Raw genomic sequence first — 26,508 nt, 5'->3', positions numbered from 1 at the left:
GTATTGACATAAGTATGGGCATACGACTGATCCCATGGATGTCAGTTGATGCATTTTAATATATGGACTAATAAAGAACAGTCATTGTATCATGCAGCAGTGTATATAACACACTGTGTCTATGTGACCATCAATAAGAACATTCACTGTAAAGACAAGACCAGATTTGTGCAGATACAGTGGGCATGTGAGGAATTTACCTATTTAAAGTGACAGTGCATAGATTGTAGGAGACATTACTGTATATCGTCATATAAAGAATTAAAGTGCATAGACATATTAATTAGCTAAAACAATATCAACACAAAGTGACATAATAAGAGGCTATAAACAAGTGCACAATAAAATATGCTACATGAGTCCATAATCTCACATAATCAATAGCAAAAAATCTTTTAGACTGAGGTCTACATTTGCTGAGGATCAGTCATACTCTGGCGTAGGGTATTCTGAGATGAGTACTTTATAGATTCAGTAATACATCACATCATGGGACTAAAAACAAAGAACAGAAAGGGGAGACACAAAAATGAAACTAAATCCAGAGACACCATATTGTTATAAAAAAGAATCAAAACTTAATTGTTCATCCAGACCAGCTGGTACCATAGTCTCCAAAGTTGAAATCCAACGGCCCTCTCTTTGTGTGAGGGTATGAATACTATCCCCACCTCTGATACCCACGTGTACCCGATCAATCCCCCAAATCTTCTACTCGTTAGGATTACAGTTGTGCCTTAGCTTGAAGTGTCTGCGAATTGTTTTTAAACAATCCATGATATCCACATCTCGGGTGGTCATGATGTCTGTTATATGCTTACATGTACATCTAGCATAGTACACTACATGGTACAGGTGATATAATCATTTATCCTAAATTCCCTAAGGCTATCGGAGGATGTGAACCACATGGCCCGAATGTGGCTCTTACATTTGCTGCATGGAAAGAAACCATTTCGTTTACCCCCAGAGTTGAAAAGAGATTGGTCATGTAGTGACTGTTAACCAAAATGTCTTTAAGGTTTCTACCCCTACATGCCGTCATGAGTGGTGATGCAAAGAGATGTTTTTGTTGCATGGGGTCAGTCAGTGTCAACTTAAGATGGTACAGAAGGTATTCCATTCTTGGTTAAAGGTAGAAATGAAGCGTGTGCCTATATCCTTTTTTGCCCTTCTGTGTGGAACCAGTAAATAATTTCTCCCTGCCTTTTTTGCTCTCAGATATCCCTGCCTGATGCTGTGTCTACTATATCCCCTATCTGTAAATCTGTGCCCAAGGTCCACTGCCTGCCTCTCAAACATGATGTGCATATTCTCCGTGCACGGAGGTATTGACCTACAGAAAAAGCCTTGATAGTTGATCCAAGATGTGCAGAAGAGGCATGTAGCAGAGTGTTCACAGAGGTTTCTTTCCGATACATATCAGTATGTATAAAGCCATTCTTCTGCATTCTAAGCTCAATATCCAGTAAAGAACTTGTCTGTTGGTGATACGTATAAGTGAGCTTGATACTGAAGTCCAAATAGAGAAGAATCCAGCAAATGGCTTATGTTGCTAAAAAATAACATTTATTCCATGAGTAAAAAACATATTGCATCAAGCCCTTTGACACACTAGTAGGGAAAGCATGATCAACGCGTTTCGACTTTCATCTTATTCACGAATGAGGGAATTTAGGATCAATGATTATATCATCTGTACCACTACCAATGTAGTGTACTATGCTAGATGTACATGTAATTTGATCTATATTGGACTTACATCTCGGGAATTACGTGTTCGTACACGTGAGTATATAACAGACATCATGACCGCCTGAGATGTGGGTGAAGTGGATTGTCTAAAAACAATTCATGGGTATGAGAGGTGGGGATAGTATTCGTATCCTCACACAAAGAGAGTGCCCTTTGATTTCAACTTTGGATACTATGGTGCCAGCTGGTCTGAATGAAGAATTAAGTTTTGATTCTTTTTTATAGCAATATGGTGTCTCACCGGGACATCGCTTCTGGCACTAAGAAGTGAAGCGTGCGGGTCAATTATGTAATCGGGGAATTCCCCATGACCCACACCGCGATGCTGACGCCGTGAGGTGATGCAACTTCTGGCACTTGTCGTCTGACACATGGACCACACTCAATCTCAGCGAGATCTCATCTCCTGAGATCTTGGTACCAAGATCTCCATCTGTGCATGCACCGCCCCCCGGCGGCCATTTTCCAGGAGTCCACCGAACAGGAAACCACGGAACTGCCAGGGCTCTGGCCTTTCACAAAATGTCAGCAGAGCCCCCCGCAGCACTGCCGGACACAGCGCAGCAGCGGCAGCACCAGACACAGTGCAGCAGCACTGAACACAGCACAGCAGAGAATGCCTGAACAAATTCTTGCGAAACTGAAGGATGCCTTTGAAGTTACAACTATCTCTGAGGTCAAGATGAGATTCTTTGCAAGACGACAACAGCCAGGTGAGATCCTACGGGGCCATGCTCTATCCCTCCAAGAGGCTTTCTCCACTGTTCTACAGGTTGACCCTTGTGAAAGTGTGGACTCTGACAAAATCCTGATAAACCACTTCAAAGAGGGGGTGGGTTCTGAACTGCCGCATAGGCAACTCCGCATGTTTACTGCACAACACCCCAGCTTCACCTTTGCAGAATTCAAGACCCTAGCCATCCGTGTCCTCGGCAATAAATATACACAGGGAAACTGTCATCCTTGCTCCTCTAGCTGGGTCTATTCCTGCTACCCTTTGATCTTTCCAGATGACATAGCCAGGTACCATGCAAGGTTCACTGATCAGACTCCCGCTGTGGACTCCAAGGCATCCCTTGAAGCCTGTGTAGATGACATTGCCAGAGGACTTGAGCAAGTCTCCCAGCAGATAAAAAACCAGATTATTCCACCTTCACGCTCCAGGGAACAAACCCAGAACAATACTTTCTCCTCTGTGTCTCCACCCAGAAGTCCCCCTCCAGACAAAACTGCTCACTGTTAGAGACCTTTCTGTCTGCACTGCCACAGATATGGACACACCGAGGCCCAGTCCTCGACACCACACGGACCATCAGCGTGACTTTCGAGAAATACTCACACATTTTCCTCATTTCTGCCCACTGAGCCATTAAATTCATTGGGGAAAAGCAGTGAGAAATGTAAAGCCATACGCATGTCATACGGATACATAGGTGCGAGAAAATCTCATCATCGCATCGCAAACGCATTACACACGGATGACCATACAGAGAACATTTTTGCTACTCTCGGCCAAGAGAAACGGACTGATTTTTCATACATTAAGTGTGACTCCGGCATAATGTCTTTTGTTTAGTAATAATAATTATTGTTTGCTGAGGTGCCCACTACAACTACTCAGATTATGGTGCACCTCTTTATTTGTAGACTACAAGTTGGCTGTCCACTCAGATGTGTTTTACTTACCCATGCAGGACCTCAGGCTACACCTTTGAATTGAATCAGTTCTGTCCTTTTTTTTGTATAGTTGGTTTTATAAACTTTTACAATACAAAAAGGTCTAAAACAATCAAATGAAAAAGCAAGCTAATAGTAGAGTAAATAGACTGTGTCAAAGGTTATGTGATTGTTTGATCTTTGAGTCACTGTGTGCTTGTGAGAAAAAAATATTTTTCTATAGGCACAGTAGGCATCTGCATATGAGACCCAGGGAACAGCAGCTGCTGAAGGGAAAATGTAAATAATAGTGTTGTAACATCCGGGCTGGTTTCTGCTTTGGCCACTAGACGACACCACACCGTTGTTGTGGCTGATGCGCGATAGCATCAATCCTATTTTAGTCCTGGGACTTGTGGTTCTAGCCAGTCCAGAAGCTACAGGGGTTAATCTTGCACCTGGTTTCTCTCTGCTGTCAGCACTGGGTGGGGCTGTTCTGTATAAACTCTTGAGAGCTAGTTTCTACTGCCAGTCAAAGTGTTGCTATCCTGGTGTACACTGCTGTGCTGTTTGTTGTTCTGATTTTGCTATTATTTGGCCTTGGCTTGACCTTTGACTGCCCGCTAGCTTTTTGTCCCTGATGTGACCTCCTGGATCCAACCTGGTTATGTGACTTTTTTGCCAGATTACGCCACTGAACAGCAGCTGACTCTGTGGCCATAGCCCAAGTACCCTTGTGTAAGTCCAGATCCCTGTATAGGGGTTAAAAAGTGAAGGACAGGGCAACCCCTGAGCTTTAGAAAATGGAGTAGCTTGCGCCAAGCCTGTTCGTGATAGCCATTTTTAAGCTGCCAGATGACAAATGTGAGAGAAGAAATTGGTCATCCGAGAAGGCACTAAACTAAGGATTGTGAAGTGCTCAAAATGTCTAACTTTATTTTCTGTAGGAACAGACAAACACTAAAAGCCATACTTGACTTAAGGCCGGGGTCACACTTGCGAGTGTGATGCGAGAAAATCGTGCAAGTCTCTCACATCAATACCCGGCACTGCCGCCGGCACTCAGGACCAGAGTGTGCGGCTGCATAGAAATACATGCAGCCGCACACGCCGGTCCCGAGTACCGGCGGCAGTGTGGGGTATTGATCTGAGAGACTCGCACGAGTTTCTCGCATCACACTCGCAAGTGTGACCCCGACCTAAGACGTGACCTACATAATAGACGAAACCTAAAGCCCCAAACAATCTGTGCTTATGGGTTCTTGAGATGTACCGTAAATCTGATGTTGGACTTGAGCCTTATTAACAATCATCAAAGTTATTTTATCATTGTTGGAAGTCACATTTGTTTTTCAAATTTTTTTTGCGTCTCCATTGTATTTTATTTAGTTGTCATACCCTTTTTCTAATCTAATTTATAATCTAGTTAATTACCATAAAATGGTTTTTAATACTGAATGTATATTCATGACATGTATTGTTATCTTACTTTAATGACATCTGTGTATATTTTAAACCTTTTATAGATTCTCTCTAAGAAATCATAAATGTCCTTGTCAATTGCAGCTGTGCTCTCTACTGTATTCTCCCAAGAATAATAAACCTACATCCTGCATTTCTTATCTGCTGGGTATAAGTGAGGTCAAACCCTGCAGCTGCTCTATCAACTTCACTGAAAGAGGTTGATTACACGTAAAACAGGATTGCATTTCATATTAGTATTGCTGAACTACTTCTAGAAAAGTCATTTGCCTGTTGTGCCTCATTATGTATTATTTATAGATGTGGAGCAAAATAATACCCAATCAGACTATTATACCTCCACACCGCCAGGGGCGCTGCTGCACAGTTAGTTGACTGTACCTTATTATAGTTAGCCTCAAGGCACACTATCAAAAATACAATGTAGGATAATGTTTTTTAAATAAAATTTTATGGCTGAAACAAATATATCAGTTCATGTTTAAGTTTTCTTAGCAAAATAGACTTTGCCACTAAATTCCTCATAAGGGCTCATTTCCACTTCTGATGAAATCGGTCGAATTGTAATCCGATTAAAAATCAAGAATTGTTATTCTATCATTGTGTGTTCATCTGCAAATTTTTTACCAGGTTGGATCGGATCAAGGTCAGACTGAAAAAAAATCACAGCATGCTGCGACTGTAATTGGAAATTGATTGCATTCGGCAATGGAAGATAATATGTGTAAGAAAAAAATTGCACAGCACTTGGACCATGTGAGCTGTCCAATTTTTACACATGTCCTGTGAAAAGCTGGCAATTCAGCAGCTGCGTACAGTAAAATCACAGCATGAACCAACAGCAAAGAATTGATAGATTACATACGGTATATACACATAGAATAAATAGATATAGAAATGTTGGTGACATATATAATTAGTACAGTGTGTGCAGTTTAATGTACATAATTATTAAAAGATTATTTTTCTGAAACAAAATGGCATGGGCTCCCGTGTAATTTTCTTAACCAGCAGAGGAAAAGCTGATGGCTAGGGGCAGATGTTGGGCAGCACGGTGGCTCAGTGGTTAGCACTGCAGCCTTGCAGCACTGGAAGTCCTGCATTCACATCCCACCAGCGACAACATCTGCAAGGCGTTTGTATGTTCTCTCCGTGTTTGTGTGGGTTTCCCCCCAGGTACTCCGGTTTCCTCCCACATTTCAATGTCATACTGGTAGGGAATTTAGATTGTGAGCTCCATTAGGGACAGAGATGATAATGTGTGCAAAAACTGTAAAGTGCTGTGGAATATGTTGGTTGCTATATAAAATTAATGATTATTATTATTATTATTATTAGATGTTAATATTAATTGAGCTTTCCAGGCTATTAATATCAGCCAGCAGTTGTCTGCCTAGCCTTTGCTGGTTATTAGTTATAGGGGGACAGTACGTAATTTTTTGGGGGAGTCCCCATTTTAGCAGCCAGTAAATGCTAAGTATACAGCTGTGGGCTGATATTAATTAACTGGGAAGCTATATGGGTATTACCCCCTTCCCAGACTATAAACATCTGCTCCCAGTCATTGGCTTTCCCTCTACTGATTAAGAAAATTATGAGGGAGCCCACAAATTTTTTTTCTGAAAAATAATCTTTTAATAATTAAATACATGTACAGTAAGCTGCACACACACTGCACTAATTGTATATGTCACTGACATCTTTATATCTATTCTATGTATATGTACTGTATATAATCTATCTGTCCTATCCTCTTGGGTGTGATTTTCCTGTACACGGCTTCTTTTAAAATCTATCTATCTATCTATCTATCTATCTATCTATCTATCTATCTATCTATCTATCCTGTATATATGTTTTGAAAAATATTTCCTTTGAAAACGATGTGTAAATGACAGAGAATTGCTTTATGTAAAAGCTCATGCTAAAATCGCATTGCAATGGAATAACAATCGCACTGCATTAGTATGTAAATCAGATGCTAAGTGTGAAAAATCAGATTGTACTCGCATGAAAAACTAATAGTGGAATTCATTAAGGAATGTGACAGATTAAAGAGATTAGAAGGAACCTATAAAACATACAGTAGAGCAGGACATTGGGTGGACAGATCTATGAAGAGTTTTCTGGAGTTTCTATCGTGTGTGTGATGTCTACATATAGCATAATAATCCTCTTCTATTACTTACCTTCTATCCTGCATAGTGTTGAGCATTCCGATACCGCAAGTATCGGGTATCGGCCGATATTTGCGGTATCGGAATTCCGATACCGAGATCGATACTTTTGTGGTATCGGGAATCGGAAGTTCCCAGTGTATGGTTCCCAGGGTCTGAAGGAGAGGAAACTCTCCTTCAGGCCCTGGGATCCATATCCATGTAAAAAATAAAGAATTAAAATAAAAAATATTGATATACTCACCTCTCTGGAGGCCCCTGGACATCACCGCTGGTAACCGGCAGCCTGCTTTGCTTAAAATGAGCGCGTTCAGCACCTTCCATCACGTCACGGCTTCTGATTGGTCGCGTGCCGCTCATGTGACCGCCACGCGACCAATCACAAGCCGTGACGTAATTCTCAGGTCCTAAATTCCGAATTTAGGACCTGAGAATTACGTCACGGCTTGTGATTGGTCGCGTGGCGGTCACATGAGCGGCACGCGAGCAATCAGAAGCCGTGACGTCATGGAAGGCCCTAAACGCGCTCATTTTAAGCAAAGAAGGCTGCCAGTTACCAGCGGTGATGTCCAGGGGCCTCCGGAGAGGTGAGTATATCAATATTTTTTATTTTAATTCTTTATTTTACACAGTAATATGGGTCCCAAGGCCTGAAGGAGAGTTTCCTCTCCTTCAGACCCTGGGAACCATCAGGATACCTTCCGATACTTGGTGTCCCATTGACTTGTATTGGTATCGGGTATCGGTATCGGCGATATCCAATACTTTTCGGGTATCGTCCGATACTATCCGATACGATACTTTCAAGTATCGGACGGTATCGCTCAACACTAAATCCTGCACAGTCTAATTTCCAGTTCATTTTGAACCTCCCTTAGAATTGAAACACTCAGAGACCTATTACTTATTTACGTTCTCAGCAATACAATAAATGCATATTCCCTTCTCAGATATTTTTGGCATGCTCACACCTAAGTCTAAACTTTCTCAGATTTTGAACCAGGAGAATGACACTATTACCTCATCAGGTGAGATATAGGTGAGAGGACAACCAATTCTCATCAAAGGTGCAAGTCCAGACAATTAACCCCTTCACTATCTTGGGTTTTTCCATTTTTGATTTCCCTTTTTTCGCTCCCCTCCTTCCCAGAGCCATAACTTTTATATTTCTCAGTCAATATGGCCATGTGAGGGCTTGTTTTTTGCGGGACGAGTTGTATTTTGAACAACACCATTAGTTTTGCCATATAGTGTACTGGAAAATGGGAAAAAATTCAAATTGCGGTGAAATTGCAAAAAAAGTGCAATTCCACAATTATTTTTTTATTTTTACCATGTTCACTAAATGCTAGAACTGACCTGCCATTGAAGTTATCCAGATCATTAAGAGCTCGTAAATACCAAACATGTATAGGTTTTTCCTTATTTAAGTGGTGAAAAAAATCCAAAGTTTCTAAAAAATAAAAAAAAAGTCACAATTTTACGAGACCCATAGTCTCTCAATTTTTCTGGATCAGAAGGTAAGTGACAGCTTATTTTTTGCGCCCTGAGCTTACGATTTTATTGATACCATTTTGGTGTAGATACGATCTTTTGATCGCCCGTTATTGCATTTTAATGCAATGTTACAACGCCCCCAAAAATGTAACTTTGGCGTTTTTAATTTTTTAAATCTCCATAAGTTGCTTCTAGAAGACCACTCCCCACTGACGGCCCCTGTTACCCCTAAAGAAATATTAGACACTTTATCGACTATTCCTAACGGGAGGGCCCCAGGCCCGGAAGGTCTCCCTATTGTCCATTACAAGAAATTCAGTAAAACTCTATTACCCCATTTAGTAATGCTATTTAATTCCTATTTGGATGGCCAGTCCTTACCTAAACAATCCTTAGAAGCCTTTATCACTGTCCTCCCAAAAGGTTCCCGGCCTTTGTGCCAGCTATAGACCGATATCCTTACTTAATTCTGACACAAAATTATGGTCCAAAATTTTAGCGGGAAGATTGAGTAATATCCTTCTCAAGATAATTCATATGGATCAAGCGGGGTTTGTGAGGGGAAGAGAGGATAAGGACAATTCGACAAAAATTATACAATCTATAATGCTCGCTAAGAATCAAGGTATGCCTCTGACTCTCCTGTCCACTGATGCCGAGAAGGCCTTCGATAGGGTGAGTTGGAGGTATATGGAGAAGGTTTTAATCAAATTTGGCTTCCCGCTGTGGTTTATTACAGCTGTTTTCTCTCTTTATTCACAACCTACGGCCAGAGATAGGATTAATGGCACTCTATCAGAAAGCTTTGGTATCAATAATGATACTAGACAGGACTTCCCGTTGTCCCCGTCCCTATTTATTTTAGTTATAGAGACGTTGATTCAAAAGGTCAGACAGGAAAAACGTATTGTAGGGTTAAAAGTGGGTTTGGTAGAACTTAAAACATTAGCCTTTGCAGATCATCTACTTTTTCTCATCACCAATCCCTCTCAAGCATTCCCGAATTTTCTTGATATATTCCATCAATTTGGCCTGTTATCTAACTTTAAAATTAATACCTCAAAATCTGAAGCTCAATATAACCCTGTCAAATTCTCAACTAACAACTCTTCGCAGACAGACTCCTTTCTCCTGGTCCACAAACTCCATAAAGTATTTAGGGATATTGATAACCAGAGATCACTTCTACCTATTTCAGGCAAATTATTCTCCTTTATTGAAGAAAGTGGACGCTCTGATGAAGTCCTATAACTTACCTACACTTTCTTGGATGGGACGTGTTAATGTTTTTAAAACATACATAATGCCAGTAATCTTATATACTATGAATATGATACCTGCACATGTACCACAATTTTTTTTTCAGGAATTTAAAATCCTTAATACTTATATTTATATGGAAAGCCAGCTAGGTTACCCTACAAACTCCTTACATACCCAAGATCCTCGGGTGGATTGGGAGTTCCTGACCCATTTCTGTATTATAAGGCAATACATTTAAGCAGGTGGCTGAAGACGGTATTTGTCACAAAAAGGAGGTCAGGATAACATGGACTTGGCTCTATTGGGACCTGAGGGTATAGTTTTCAGTCAGGAGATTCATGGTCATTCTAAATATTGTGGTCTCTATATAAGGTGATGGGGAATATGCTCCTGACTGTCATCCAAAATCAACCACCAACCGTTTGCATGACATCTTGCAATGTGAACTGTTGGACAGCACAGAGATTAATCCACTGCCAACATGTAATTGGCCCTAAACACAAACTCTCAGAGGAGACAGAGTGTAGCTCTGGCATCTCTGTATGATACCACCCTCCCAGAAGTGACGCCAACGCACCCACAGCCGTGGCCCCGCACTCCTTCCCTCTTTTCCTGCTGCTGCATGGGGTCTGCTCACGGCTCGCAGATCCCCGGGCACTGTGCTTTGGACATGTGCGGTCCTGCCCTCTTAAAGGGACAGCACGCACCAACCTAAAGTGGGTTTTCAGCCATGCCCACCTGCACCTGTCTGCCAAGATACCAATCTTGCCCACCAGTACCTGTCTGTGTGTCTGTGGTGCCAGTCACTATACCCGCCGTGCCAGACAGTACTTGCCAAGTCTATCATTCCTGGCTGTTCCTGCCTCCTGTTCCTTATGGGTCAGCTGCCATCCACACAAGATCAGTTCTGGAGTAGCTCCGGGTTCCCCCTTCCTCGACTCTCCTAAGATCGCAGTCTCATCAGCCGCCATGCACCCGAGGTCTGACTTGGTGAATCACCTAATCACGCCCCTTCAGGCTCTCCACGGATCATGGCACAGTGGTTTCACCACCCCATCTGTTACAGTTTGTACAGGCCATGGAATCTGCTGGTTTTCAGGCTTCCTCTATCTCTGACTTGTACCTGGAGGTCTCCCGCCAGAAAGACCAACAGGACAAGATCCTATCTTACCTTTCAAAGACTGGTCATGCAGCAAACCTCAGCTCCGGCATCCTCTCATGAGTCCATGCAGGTAGACCGGTAGAAAATGACCAAGCATCGTCAGGAGGTTCACCGATCCGAGGGAAGGTGCTTCTATTGTGGCAGTCCTAAGCATGTAATACACTCCTGTCCAGAGAGACTGGGAGACGCCTGAGCCTATGGTTTGCTGGAGAGGTCACCCAGGGCGAAAATCAATCCTCTCCATCACTGACTCTATCAGTGTCCTTGTCCTGTTGCAACGTCCATTTTGTCAAGTCGGCCTACCTCAACTTCGGTTCCGCCGGTAACCTCATTCATCAAGCTGTAGTGGTACAGTATCAGATTCCGATCTAACGTCTTCCGGATCTGTTGGTGGTTTCTTCTGTGGATGGCAAACCCCTGTCTGAGACCATCCTATTCGTGAAGAACTCGAGTAGGAATGCTACACTCAGAACGGTTAATCTCTATGTAATGTTGGGCCTGTCTCACCCTCTACTTCTAGGTCTGCCATGGCTGCAAATTCATGAACCAGTCTTGGATTGGAGATCCAGATTAGTATTCCATTGGGGTCAGGAGTGCCAAGAGAGATGTTTAGTTCCCTTTCGTCTTGCTCAACCTCCAGTTTCTCTATCTAATTTGCCTGGCTTGCCTGTTGCATACTGGATGTATGCTGACGTCTTTGATAAAAAGGAGGGAGAATCTACCACCTCATAGACCATACGACTGTCTTACTGACCATCTACCAGGTGCTTCCCCTCTATGAGGTTGAATCTATCCCCTATTGAAGTCCAAGATCCGTACCATGTCTGAGTATATTGTAGAGAATCTTGCCAGGGGATTTATCTGGAAATCTTCCTCCCTGGCTCAAGCAGGTTTCTTTTTCATGAACAAAAATGACGGTTCTCTGAGACCATGTATTCATTACAGGGGTCTCAACCAAAATACTATCAGTAATAAATACCCTCTGCTTTTCCTCTCTGATTTGTTCAATTGACTCAAAGGTTCCAGAGTTTATATGAAGCTCTACATTAGCGGGGCATACAACCCGATCCGAATACGTCAAGGAGATGAATGGAAAACGGCCTTCAATACCCAAGATGGCCATTATGAGTATCGGATAATGCACTTTGGACTCTGTAATGCCCCTGCTGTCTTTCAAAAACTGGTGAATGACATCTTCCGGGACCGTCTCTACATGTCTGGTAGTATACGACATCTTAATAAGATGACATCTTGTTGTTCTCTCCTGATCTGCCTTCGGACTGAAGGGATGTTCGCCAGGTCCTGCAGAGATTGAGGAAGAACTGTCTGTACGGCAAATATGAAAAGTGTGTCTTTGAGCAGACATCTCTTCCGTTTTTTAGGTACATCATCTCCAAGACCGGCATGAAAGTAAATCCTGAGAAGGTATCCATCGTCTTAAAGTGGCCCTATCCAGACGATCTGAAAGCCATCCAGTGGTTTCTAAGGTTCGCAAACTATTACCACCAGTTTTTTCCACATTTCTTCTCTGGACTACTTCTATTTTGGCTGGTAATTTAGAAGGCAGCGATCATGCTATCCTCGAATTTTGGATTACAAGTGGAGGAAGACCAGCGAGGACTCAGACTTTAAGGTTGGACTTCAGAAAGGCAGATTTTAATGGACTCAGAAAGAGGGCAGGGAAGTTCCAATGGCTAAAGGACAGAAATATCCAAGAAGGATGGGAGATTTTGCTAAATAAAGTTCTCACTGTACAATCCTTAACAATCCCAAAAAGAAGAAAAATTGGAAGGTTTTTAAGAGATCAGGATGGATGAACACAGAGCTTAAAGTAAACCTGTCACCAGGTTTGACCGATAAGAGATACGGCCATCACCTTTGGGGGCTGATATACAGCATTCTACAGTCTAATGCTGGATATAAGCCCCCAAACCGATCAGCAAGAGAAGAACAATACCTTTTATTATACTCACCTGCCGTTTGGTCCAGTCCGATGGGCGTCGTTGGTCTTGTTCCGGCCCATCTTCTTACTATCCCCGCCCTGCTGCTTGCTTCGTGTGGATAACGCATCCTTTTGTCTCCTGGCACAGCACTCCTGCGCAGGTGTACTTCTTTGCCATGTCCAGTGCTTTGGACCTCAAACTTGGCCAAAGGTTCACCTTCCAACAAGACAATGACCCTAAGCACACAGCTAAAATAACAAAGGAATGGCTTCAGAACAACTCTGTGACCATTCTTAACTGGCCCAACCAGAGCCCTGACCTAAACCCAATTGAGCATCTCTGGAGAGACCTGAAAATGGCTGTCCACCAATGTTCACCATCCAACCTGATGGAACTGGAGAGGTTCTGCAAGGAAGAATGGCAGTGGATCCCCAAATCCAGGTGTGAAAAACCTGTTGCATGATTCCCAAGAAGACTCATGGCTGTACTAGCTCAAAAGGGAGCTTTTACTCAATACTAAGCAAAGGGTCTGACCATGTGATATTTCAGTTTTTCTTTTTTATTAAATTTGCAAAAAATTCTACATTTCTGTTTTTGTTCAGTCAAGAAAGGGTGCAGAGTGTACATTAATGTAAAAAAAAATGAACTTTTTTGAATTGACCAAATGGCTACAATGAAACAAAGAGTGAAAAATTTAAAGGGGTCAGAATTAGGGTTGAGCGAAACGGATCGTTCATTTTCATAAGTCGCCGACTTTTGGCAAAGTCGGCGTCTCATGAAACCCGACCCGATCCCTGTGTGGGGTCGGCCATGCGGTACGCGATCTTGGCGCCAAAGTCGCGTTTCGTATGACGCGTTTAGCGCCATTTTTTCAGCCAATGAAGGAGTGTGGGCAGAGTGATGACATAGGGGTTAGGGGCGTGCATGGCTATCATCATTTTATTGCTTGTGCGCAGTAGGGATTTGCAATGTGTAACACGAGATTTTCTGTGCTGGGACGGAGGGGAGAGAGAGAGAGAGAGAGAGAGAGAAAATAAATAAATAAATAAATAAATAAATGATTCCCATTGACGTGCATAGGGTTTCGTGTTCCGGCCGATCCTCGACTTTTCGCAGTAATCGGCCAATTTCGCCCGACTCGACTTTTCAAAAAGTCGGGTTTCGTGAAACATGACTCGACCCTAAAAAGGTCAAAGTCGCTCAACCCTACACTGTATATCTCAACTTCAGCACAGCATTTCATAAAGTATGGGACAGACAAGGCTACGGTTTGGTGCATTCATAACTGGCTCTGTGATCGTTCTCAAAGAGTGGTAATAAATGGTTGCACATGCAATTGGAAGAGTGTTTCAAGTGGGTTACCCGAAGGCTCTATTTCGGCCTCAGTGTTGTTCAACATTATTATAAATGATCTAGATAATAGAACTGAAGGTTGCAGATGATGCAAAGGTAGGAGGGATAGAGAGAAAGGATTCAGAAGGATCTAGATATGCTTAAACAATTGGCAGTGACTAATAGAATGGTATTTAACAGGGAGAAATGCAAGATTCTACACCTGGTTAAGAAAAATGAAAATTACATCTACAGAATGGGAGGAATAGAACTAAGCAACAGCACATGTGAATAAGACTTGGGTATACTAATAGATCACAGCCTGTACTTGAGTCAACAGTGTGAAGCAGCAGCCATGTTAAACGGACTCTGTGATACTAGTTTAGGCTGCATTTTGAAAGCACCAAATCGAGCCCTGGCCAGAGTGAGGTGCAAATGTGACGCCCCATGATCCTGGTAGTCACAGTGGCATTGCTTTCCTCATGGGAGAGTGATGTCACGCTTGGAGGCAAGGGATCTCTTCTATCAGTTAAACACATACATGCAACATATTCACACTCCAGGCCAGAAGGGGGAGCTCTGAACCCGGCTTTCCGGAAGCTTGATATATATTCTGGCTGGAGGGGAAGTGAGGGAGCAGTCTGTCAGGAGGACAGGAAGAGAGTAGTCAGACAGTGAGTGTCGGAAAGACTGAAGGGGCCTTGTAGCCAGAGTTGCTGCAGCTTCAGGAGCAAGAGAACGGAGAAGGAAAGGACAGTTTGTAGAAAGTGTGCAGGGGAGCAAATCACAGGAGAGTGACATCTGGGAAGGATAGCTGTGACTGGGCTACCTCCCTGGCTGAGCGCAGATTCTGTTAGCCGGAAGACCGAGGTTGTGTCGGACTCTAGGAGGCACAGCAAAAACTATCAGGACAGCTGGATTCTAAATCACCTGTGCACCTTAAAACCCAGGAGGCAGAGTGGCACATAGAGCCTGGGTCATGATAGAGACACCTGTCATACGGGTTGGTGTCCCACCTTTATGGAGGACAGAGACGAACTGTGAGGACCTTGCTAGAAGCCATAGGCAATAAGGAACTACAACACCACCGCGTTTTGAGGAAGGCTTTCATCTCCACCTGGTAGAGGGGACTCTGAACTTGCTTCCAAGCCGGCCGGACCCTGCCTATACCTGTGATCTGGTGCCCTGGACTGTGGATACCTGAAGTCTCCAGTAAACCAGGTAAAGAGGCTGCAAACCCATGTCCTCGTTCTTTACTGCACCACTCACCATCCTCATCTATACACCAGGAGCCCTGGGAACCTACTTCACCTGTGGGAAGTTATACCATCTAGCTGCCATAACATCACCCCAGCGGACCCCTTTAAGCAGCGTCGGTCCCCACTGACCGAATACCACAAGTGGCGTCATGTCATGAACACAAACTTTATTAAACCCTTAAAAGACCATTCCCTTCAATTGGGCACCCAGGGCCATGGGCTGGGTCACATCCACCGTGACATCCCCTTTAAGTACTGGACCTGGTACCGAGTACCCCACAGCCCGGGGCGGGCGACTCACAAACAACTAGGAAGAAGTGCATCACAGGAATGTGCTGATCCTGATCATCTTGGGGAAAAGAAGGTGAGAGCTAGAAGAAGGAGGATATGTTGCATATTCATTCAGTGCCATTTTCAAAGCCATGTGTCCCAGGGAGACAAAGACCACAGCAGATAATAGAGGATACCATCCCATTCCAGTTCTACCGACAGGGGAGAAATTTACAGTTACAACATCGACAGGAGAGAGCTGAGCCGAAATCCCTAGGAGCTGGTATCGGAGATGCATCTGGAGGGCTGGATTCAGCAATGGTATCATGTGCCAGCTGGAGACTCATCACCCCCTGCTCATGCAGTCATCAGCCAGGGTGGACATCACTCTGCAGCGTTACAGCGACTAGACGTAGAGCGGTAAGTCTTGATCTCTAGCTCACTGCAGGGATCATGGCAGAAGTGTGTACACACATACATAGTTTGCCACCAAACGTAGACTTGCAGATACAGACACTTGATTGAACCAGTGTTCAGAAGACTCAGCTTCTTGATCCACCAGTGCCTTATAGAGTCCACAGCAGTAAAGTGGAATCTACCAGAGTATACAGAGGTGTTCCAGGGAGAAGACCCATCATACTCATGAGGTTCTTAAAGTGAACACCACAGTTTATAAATCTTTCTTTATGTGAACTTATCCACACTTAAGCCATCCTTCATTGGGATACACAGTTCAGTGTGGAAAAAAAAATCGATAACTGGATTCTACCTAGGATTGTTTCCACCCTCCGCGTGCCAACTTCGGCTGAGGTCTTCTGCACACTTGTGGGGAGCTGTGCTTAGAGTCATTTTGGTAAGTTTGTGAGCTGCTATGCTGCACCACCAATAGGCCATCTCTGACATTCATTTGATTGTTCCAGAGTCATTGGTAAAATGCACTTATGAGGGTGCACGATTAGGTAAATTATAGCATTGTAATTACTACTTCCGGGCCTACTGAGTGGTGCAGCACAGTGGTCATGGTCAGTCCTGACTATGCATGTGAGCTAATTTTTTTTTTCTTTGTTGTTGGAAAAGCACTCTTTATTGATGAGCGAACGTGCTTGGATAACTTGTTATCCGAGCATGCTTGGGTGTTATATGAGTATATTTGAGTCCCTGCAGCGGTAGACAGCCTCAATACATGCAGGGATTGCCCCAACACTTGCAGGGTTGCAGCAGTTATCAGAGTACGTTCGCTCATCACTACACTCTATCTTCATTCATCAGTAAAAGTTAATCTGGTAAGTTTGGTGTTAGCAGCTTTTCTTGTCCACGGCTTTGCTGTATCCTGGGGAGTCCACCTGGTCTACATGTAAATTGACCATGAAATACATCCGTCTGAAGCCGGGCTTAGTCTGACTAGGAGAGAGGAGAATTAGTCGCTGCTCTATGCAGATTGCACATTAAAATCCAATATGCCAAATCTGTCTTCTATCCAATAATGTTTTTTTTTGACTTGTCTTCCAACTGTAGATCTCATAGTTAAGAAAAGAAAAATGCTAAATCATATTTGTGAACATACTACGTATATGCGCAGCATATTACAGGAATAGGCCTGCTTCTCCTGAAAGGGATTGTGTCAACCCCAAAACTCAAACTGAACTATTAAATCACTAGGCTCCAGAGCTGAAATCAGGCTTTTCCACGTGACTGTAGGCCCACTGGGGTCAGATAAATGTACAGGGTGGGCCATTTATATGCATACACCTGGGTGGGCCATGTATATGGATAAACATAAATAAAATGGGAATGTTTGGTGATATAAACTTCCTGTTTGTGGTACATTAGTATATGGCAGGGGGAAAACTTTTCAAGATGGGTTGTGACCATGGCGACCATTTTGAAGTCGGCCATTTTGGATGCAACTTTATAAATGGCCCACCCAGGTGTATCCATATAACTGGCCCACCCTGTATATCAATACAAAAGTAAATGCTGTATAGGCTGGAATCACACTAGCATATGACATCAGATGTTATATACTGATGACTCTCGGCTCCTGCTCTGCAGCGACTGTGAGCCGAGTGTCAGTGCTCTGATCCTCTTGCGTGACAGAATCGCAGCACAGATACAGAGAACACGGAGAAATTAATTTGTCTATTGCCTCCATTGCCTGTCTCGGTATACTCTATATCAGACTGCACTTGGATGACATCTGAGTACAGTCCGATGTTTCACTCACACCCATAGACTTGTATATGTGAGAGTGAGCCAAGTCTCGCTGCCAAATGAAGCATACTGCGATTGTTCTCTCATACCGATTCAACATGAGAAAATAATGGCAGATCTGAGCTGCCCCATAGAATAACACTGGGGCGAGTGCTCGCAATGTTTTATAGCATAGCACTCGCCCGTGTTATACGGTAGTGTGACGCCGGCCATATACAGAGAATCACAGTACTAAATAGACAAACACAACTTACTGAGAAATCTGTAAACTCAGACTGTTACTTAGCAAACAATAAGGCTAAAATGATTCATGACGTTTCTGTTACTGGAGTTTCCTCTGAATTCATAAGTTACTTTTCAAATTACCCTTTCCATATGCCACAGTGGCTAATCATTTAGATTTTACAATGTACCATAAAAATCCTACAGTTTTAATATTTCTCTTATTTTTTTTTTTTAATATCTGCATTCTCATCATGTTTATATTAAAACCTGGTGAAGTTATGTTTGTTTTTATTGTATTCTTAATATAGGTTATTGAAATCCTATGAAGGATCCAAACACAAAGGAATCATTTATTCATGGGTAGGATAATTACATAATATAAAACAGTGTAGTAATAATATCTTAGACGCTCTTGTTGATTGTGCTTATTGGGCCAATTTTCACATCTGAAATTGTAGTTTCCCTTTTAATGATTAATTTCATTCATTAATATTAAACTTCTCTGTATGTATCATTAAAAAGTAGTGCAAATGCCTTTACTGTAGGGGCAGACATAAAATACTAGTCATATGTTAATATGATAACATCTTTCTCTATCCTTCATAACACTCATTGTTTCCATAATTAGGGCTCAAACTCATCTGCGAGGAAAACGGACAAGTGCAATCCAATAAAAAATCGTATTGCTCTTTGACCAATGTTAATCTATGATTCCCTGCTCATCTGTGATTTTTTTTAAATCGGACAGGGAATTTGTAGCATGCTGCAATTGTCCTCGTATCTCGGATGAGAGTAACCAATGCAAGTGAATGGGTGCGAGAAAAAAATTGCACGGCACTCGAACTATGCGAGTGCCATCTGATTTGTACACACCCATGTCCTTTGAAAAGCCGGCAATTCATCTGTCGCGTACAGTAACAGCACAGCCTGACCACACAAAATAGAATAGATAGGATATACAGTATACACATAGAATAGATATAAAAATATCAGTCACATACAGAATTAGTACAGTGCGTGTGTAGCTTACTGTACATGTATTTTATTAGATATTAAATTATATTCTGAAAAAAATGGCATGGAATCCCCCAACATTTTATTAACCAGTGGAGGGAAAGCCGATAGCTAGTGGCAGATGTTTACAGCCTGGGAAGGGGGTAATACCCTTGGAGCTTCCCAGGCTATTAATATCGGCTCACAGCTATATACATAGCCTTTATTTTTTTTTTACTCTGATGGGTACAAGCCCTTAGGCTGCGTGCACACATTGCGTTTTTCCCACACGGATTTGTCACAAAACCTGAGGGGATTCTTGATGCCAGGAGAGTGACCTGTAGATTTGGTACATATTTAAATCTGCAGCATTTCAATTGTTTCAGTGCTTTTTCACCCATTGATTTCAATTAAGTCAGTCAAAAACGCTATAATAATTCATGAATGAGCATAAAAATGATTGCGGATTTGCTGCATTTTTGCTCCAAAAAGCAGGTGTATTAATATAAAACTGATGTAATTGATCCAGGTTTGCAGGTTGCCTTGCTCGCACCTGCTTTTTCAGCTTTGCCCATACATTTTCAATAGGACTGAGATCAGGACTATGTGATGGCCACTCCAAAACATTGACTTTTTTTTATCTTTAAGCCACTTTTTTACCATTTTGGCAGTATGCTTCGGGTTATTGTCCATTTGGAAGACCCATTGCTGCCCAAGCTTTAACTTCCTGGCTGATGTCTTGAGATGTTGCTTCATAATATTCTTTTCTCATGATGCCATCTATTTTGTGAAGTGCACCAGTCCCTCCCTCAGCAAAACAAACCCACAACATGATGCCACCACCCCTGTGTTTTACAGTTTGGGATAGTGTTCTTAGGCTTCCAAGCTTCTCCCTTTTTCCTCCAAACGTAAGGATGGTCATTATGCCTAAAAAGTTCAATTTTAGTTTCATCAGACCACACGATACCACTGGCACTAAATACAATAAAATCTCCCGCAAATGCCTGGTTTGGTGAACAACTTCCACCATGTTGTCTAAAATAGTAATAATAAGTGATAAAAATGTAGATACCAAATGACGCTTTAGATCAGGGGAAGCATGTGTATATTGGAGTACAGTTAAAATAAATCCTAATCTTCATCAGGGAGGATGAAGAAAGCCGTATGCTTTTGAAATGCATCAGATAACGGATCACTTCTATCCTTCTAGCAGTCTGACTGTAAGTTGGAACTTTAGTGATGTCACTCTCCACATGTCGGTTAGTGGTATACCACCGCTGAAGTGAACCGGCAGTGACCCCACCAGCACATTCTACACTCCTGGAAGATCTTCATTAAAATCAACAGAGACAACAAGTGACATATATTTCCTGCACATCAGCAGCGCAACAAGTAACACAACATCTCCTTCTTATCATTCACTGTCACTATAATTAATTATTAACCTGTAACACTGAGTTAGTTTATACCTGCAACCCTTCATTTCTCTTTAGGTTTTCCTTTAACCCATTTAGGTAACAATACAGCAGGCTATCTTAGATATATATATACCGTATATACTCGAGCTGACCCGAGTATAAGCCGAGACCCCTAACTTTGCCACAAAAAACTGGGAAAACTTAATGACTCGAGTATAAGCCTAGGGTGGGAAATGCAGCAGCTACCGGTAAATTGAAAAAATAAAAATAGGTACCAATAAAAGTTAAATTAATTGAGACATCAGCAGGTTAAGTGTTTTTGAATATCCATATTGAATCAGGAGCCCCATAAAATGCTCCATACAGTTCATGATGGCCCCATAAGATGCTCCGTACAAAATACGCCCCATATAATGCTCCATAAAGTTTACGATGGGCCCCATAAGATGCTCCATATTAAAATATGCCTCATATAATGCTGCACAAAGGTTAATAATGGCCCCATAAGATACTCCATAGACACATTTGCCCCATATAATGCTGCATAAGAGTTAATAAGGGCCCCATAAGATGCTCCATAGAGATATTTGCAACATATAATGCTGCACAAATGCTGATTATGGCCCCATAAGATGCTCCATAGAGATATTTGCCTCATATAATGCTGCACAAATGCTGATTATGGCCCCATAAGATGCTCCATAGAGATATTTGCCCCATTTGCTGTTGCTGCGATTAAAATAAAAAATGGCATACTCACCTCTCATCGCTCAGGCCCCCAGCACTTGCAATATTCACCTGCTCCTCATTCCACCGCCGGGCGCCGCTGCGTCTTCCGCGTCCTCTGCACTGACATTCAGGCAGAGGGTGCGCACTAACCACGTCATCGCGCTCTCTGACCTGAGCATCACAGCAGAGGATGCGGAAGACGGAGCCCGGCGGTGGAACGAGGACAGATGAATATCGCGCAATGCTGATCATCCTCCCCATTATACTCACCTGCTCCTGGCGTGTCCCTGCAACTCCGATGGTCTCCGGGCGCTGACAGCTTCTTCCAGCATTGAACGGTCACTGGTACCGCTCATTACAGTAATGAATATGGTAGTGGAGTCGAGTCCATATTCATTACTGTAATGAGTGGTACCATGTGACCGCTCAACGCTGGAAGAAGCTGTCAGCACCCGGAGACCAGAGATGCAGGGACGCGCCAGGAGCAGGTGAGTATGTGACAGCCGCTGCTCCCCCTCCCCCCGCCGATCCCCCTGGGACAATGACTCGAGTATAAGCCGAGAGGGGCACTTTCAGCCTAAAAAAATGGGCTGAAAATCTTGGCTTATACTCGAGTATATACGGTATATACATACAGTATATATTCTTTAATTAGTATAGTTTTGTCCTTTTGTTTTTTTTGCACACAGTTTTTTTTTTTTCTTAAATTTTTTTGTTTTCATTTGTTTTCTTGTTTGGTGTCTGTGGATTATGGATATTACCAAGTATCCAGGTGTATTCTCATAAAGAGGAGGATGGTGAGCGGCTCATAGGAGGAGATGGTGCCTTTTTAAATAATCCCACTGTGTTGGATTTGAAAAGGAAATACGAGGGAGAGATGAAGAGAATTTTAACCCTCCAACTACATTTAACTACACTGGGGGAGTATTATAGAGCGAAAATTATACCCATAGGCTTGAGATCAAATGTTAGACCTAATCTTATGATGAACAATGTTAAATTTTGTATGCGGTTCAGCCACATATCTAACAAATATGCAATGGACATTATTTTACTGAATGTGGAGTATTTACAGTTGGAACTGAAAGGGTTACAGGAAGGCATTTTGGATTTAACCACCAAAATTAAGGAGAGTTTGAAGGAGGAAGAGTGGAAGACTTTTCAAGATGTGGTAAAGGGTAGATTTGATAAAGTAAGAGCTGAATTGGAGGATTCTAAAAGGAAAAAATGGGGCTGTGATGTGGAGGACTATAAGTCAGGAAATGTATATAACTGGCAGAAAGATAACATCAGATGGAGAAAGAGAGGTCATAAGGATAAAAATTGAGACAATAGGAGATGTAACAATGTGAAAACCAATGCTAACCATATAATTACTTCTAGTAGAGTTGGACGCCCCTCTGCTGAAAGGAGGACGAGGAGAGGACGAGGAGAGGAGGAAGACCGCAATGGAAGAAACAGACAAGACAAAAGAGCGAAACAGAAAAATCAACAAGCCCGTTGAGACCCCCTGTGACCAGGAACAGCCCACAAACCTAATTATAAATATCTCTAAAAAGGTATTGACTGATCTACATAGAGATTTGCTTAACAAAGGCTTGTCGTATGGTTTGAACTCACACATAGATTGGTTCAAATGCACAGTTCATTTGGGTACATTTTTTAGCTATAAAACTTAAAGAATGGTTCAGTAACAAGAGTAGAAAGGAGACAGTCCAGGAAAGTGAGCTATGTTTGAGTAAATTTGGTTTGAGTAATAAAAGTATGTTCATGCCACCAAGCAGTCCAGCAGCGATGGAGGCCTTTATAGAAGCAGCGACTAGAGATGTTGAATATTTGAGATGATCAATTGTAAAAAAAGTTCAAAAATCCCAACATTATGAAGGAAGAATTAGAGGCCTTAAATGATCTTGTCCATGATAACACGATAGTTATAAAAAAAAGCCGATAAAGGTGGGGCCGTGGTCATCATGGACAAGGATATATATGTTAGTGAAATAAAAGGACAGATTGAGGACAAACAGGTCTATAAAAGATTGTACTATGATCCTAAATTTCAAGTGAATCGACTAATCAGGGCAATTTTAGATTCTGCCTTAGAAGGAAAGATAATTGATAAAGATATATTTAATTTTCTGTTTAACCTTCTGCCATGTACACCTGTGATATATGCTTTACCGAAAGTGCATAAATGCATTCAGAGTCCTTCAGGGTGCCCCATTGTGGCTGGATCTAATTCGGTATTCAGTCGCCTTGGGGTCTTCCTTGATAGGGTCTTAAATCCATTGGCACAAGTGGCAAAGTCCTTTATTAAGGACACTACGGATTTCTTGGTCAAATTTGAAGGATTGAAAGGGGGGGAACAGGATATGTTGGACTCATTTGACGCAGTTTCACTATATGCGTCAATTTCACATAATGAAGGTATAGCTACAGTTGAGAAAAGACTGAGTGAGTGCAGTTTTTCAGAGGAGGCCTGTAAAATGATTTTGGATCTGTTAAGAGTGATTTTAACAAACTACTTTTTATTTGGAGAAGAGTATTACCAACAGCTAAGAGGGTGCGCCATGGGTGCTAACATGGCACCCTCATATGCAAATGTACTCATGGGTATGTTGGAGAAGTTCGTCTATGTGTCGCCCCGTTTCTCTAAGGTTGGGGGATGGTGGCGATACATAGACGATATTTTTTTGATCTGGACTGGTACTTTAACCGAGCTTGAAATATTTTTTGAGTATATGAACACGATTAATGCAACTGGAAAGTTCACAATGGAAAGCTCTGAGAATAGACTACAATTTCTTGATGTGCTTGTGATCAAAGAAGGGGTCAAAATGAGTACAGAACTTTTTTCTAAAAAAACAGGCAGGAATAATGTTTTACATTTTTCAAGTCATCACCCTAGAAAGATGTTAGAGGCGATACCTTATGGGCAGTTCTTAAGGGCAAAAAGAATTGTGGGAGACGAATTGAAATTGGATATGACCTTAAACGCAATGGAAGCTAAGTTTAGAGAGCACGGCTATCCAAAAAAGATTCTGGATAGACAAAGGGCTAAGGCTAGCAATGTGGAAGAAAAGGATTTATTTGTACAAAAGGAAAAAAATAGTTCAAAAAGAATTCCCTTTGTTAGTGAGTATTGTGAAGAGAGTGATGCCATTGCAAAAATCATCAGACGACATTGGTCAACCCTGAGTAAAGGACTTGTTGGGGTAAGTGAGTTCCAAAATCCCCCAATTATGGCATACAGGAGAAGCAAATGCCTCGGTGATAAACTGGTGAAATCTGATGTAGGTCCTCTTAGAAAGGTTATACAAACATCAATGACGCGGACACAAAGGAGAGGGTGTTTTTCGTTCCTCTCATGTGTCAACTGCTCACTGATGCTAAAAGGACCTTCCTTCCCCAATCCAGCAACGGGAGAAGAAATTAAGATTAAACACTTCCTGACGTGCTCATCTGAGTTTGTGATTTATATGTTACAATGCCCTTGTCCACAGTACTATGTTGGTGAGATGACGTGATCTTAAAACATGTCTCAACCAACATAGATGCGATATTCGTGAAAAAGAAAGGACCTATCTGTACCTAAGCACTTTTGTGAAAAAGGTCATTCGGAAATCAATTGAGATTCCGTATTATTAATCATTTGCCCATACATAGGCGAGGTGGTAACCGCACTCAGACTCTCAAAAAGTTGGAACTCAGGTGGATTTATGAGCTTAAGACTCTCAAGCATGGAGGACTTAATATTGACTTTAAATTACACACAATAGTATAAATCCCACCTTGATATGGGAGCTGTATGCTTTGATTCTCTGTATATGTGGTTGTGGAATATTTAATGTTAAATATTTTATGATATATTTTATGATATATACTCACATGTTTTATTTTTGTCTCTTTTCAGATATGTGAAAAAGAAAATATCCATGGAAGTATGGCGGTTACTATTATTATATATATAATGTAATAATATTGAAAAACAAAAATTTCATTATGAAGTCTTTTTTGGACACTCCCGGGCTGCCTTATTTGGTTGCAGTTTTGTTCTATAAAGGGCCATGATATATGAAAGGCTATGGATGGAGGCTTTTGTTCATATGATTATACTGTGCATAAGGCTGCTTGGAGATGTGGCGTGGAGTGTCGATGTAATCCATCCATGCACTCTTATTATGACCTACGTGGTTTAATTGATTTATATTTAAGCCTCAGTATGCATGTATTGTGAGCCAGAATGTTGTGGGCAAACTTGCCCTTAAGCAAAATGGTGGCCTTGGAAGATGAACACTGTGCATGCTCACGCACACTGTGAAGAAAAGTTTAAATAATTGTAAGAATATTTTAACAAAAAATCATAAATAATAAAAAAAAATCAAAAGATATTGAATCTCCAAATAAATATTTGAATGAAAAAAAACCAAAACAATAAAACTACACATATTTGGTATAGCCACGTCCGGAAGGACCTGACAGGTGTGTCTCTAATTAATCAGAATCTTTCAATCACATGACATCATCATATGGGCAGTGTAGAATTGTTTGAATGCAAAGTAATCTTAGTGTATGTAAACTTTTGACTTTGCAGTAAGTAATTAAAATGCCTTAAAACATTCTCTCTCTCTGTCATTATTCTGGCATTTGGCGAATATTAATAATTATGGTAATCCTAATTGACCTAAAAGTGGAAAAAATTATTCTGATTTCATGTCAGATATTGAGAAAAAAAACATACATATATAAATATATATAGTCTTTTTAAAAATTGCAAAATTACAAAAAGGAAAATGGGTCAAAGCAAAAGTTTGGGCACCCTTGGAGATTTGTCTGCTCAGATAACTTTGATCAAGGTTTCAATACTTAATTACGGTAGCTTGTTAGGGTTATGTCTTGTTGACTATCATCTTTAGGAAGAGCCAGGTGATACAAATTTCCCCAGCTTTATAAAAACCCAGCCTCCTCTAACCTTGTGCCAAAAAACAGTAGCCATAGATTCATAGAGCCATAGAGTGAGGAGTGCCCTAGTAGATAGGAGCAAGGCTCCCCCTGGTGGTCTGGAGTGTGAAGTGTGGTGTATGGTTTGTGATACCTGGTAGGAAGATCTCCTTTATTGCCTTCAGACGTAACATCACT

The 26,508-nt window shown here is 41.8% G+C and overlaps 1 long non-coding RNA gene across 3 annotated transcripts in view; it reads left to right on the top strand.

Annotated features, from left to right (window-relative positions):
- The window catches only part of LOC143781381 (uncharacterized), a 98,860-nt gene extending 72,950 nt beyond the window's left edge, over positions 1–25,910 (top strand). For 2 of the 3 annotated variants that reach the window (XR_013216681.1, XR_013216679.1), the window contains exons 2-3: positions 22,759–22,931; positions 25,283–25,910. This is a non-coding gene — a long non-coding RNA (uncharacterized LOC143781381). Of the gene's footprint in view, positions 1–17,060; positions 17,080–18,540; positions 18,593–22,758; positions 22,932–25,282 lie in introns of those variants that run through there. The other variant, XR_013216680.1, reaches the window with a different exon arrangement.
- Positions 25,911–26,508: the final 598 nt, after the last annotated feature.

The sequence above is a fragment of the Ranitomeya variabilis genome, chromosome 6, assembly GCF_051348905.1.
Source record: "Ranitomeya variabilis isolate aRanVar5 chromosome 6, aRanVar5.hap1, whole genome shotgun sequence".
NCBI lineage: Eukaryota > Metazoa > Chordata > Amphibia > Anura > Dendrobatidae > Ranitomeya > Ranitomeya variabilis.
The sequence above is the reverse complement of the archived record's forward strand: the minus strand, read 5'-3'. Positions and strand labels throughout refer to the sequence as shown.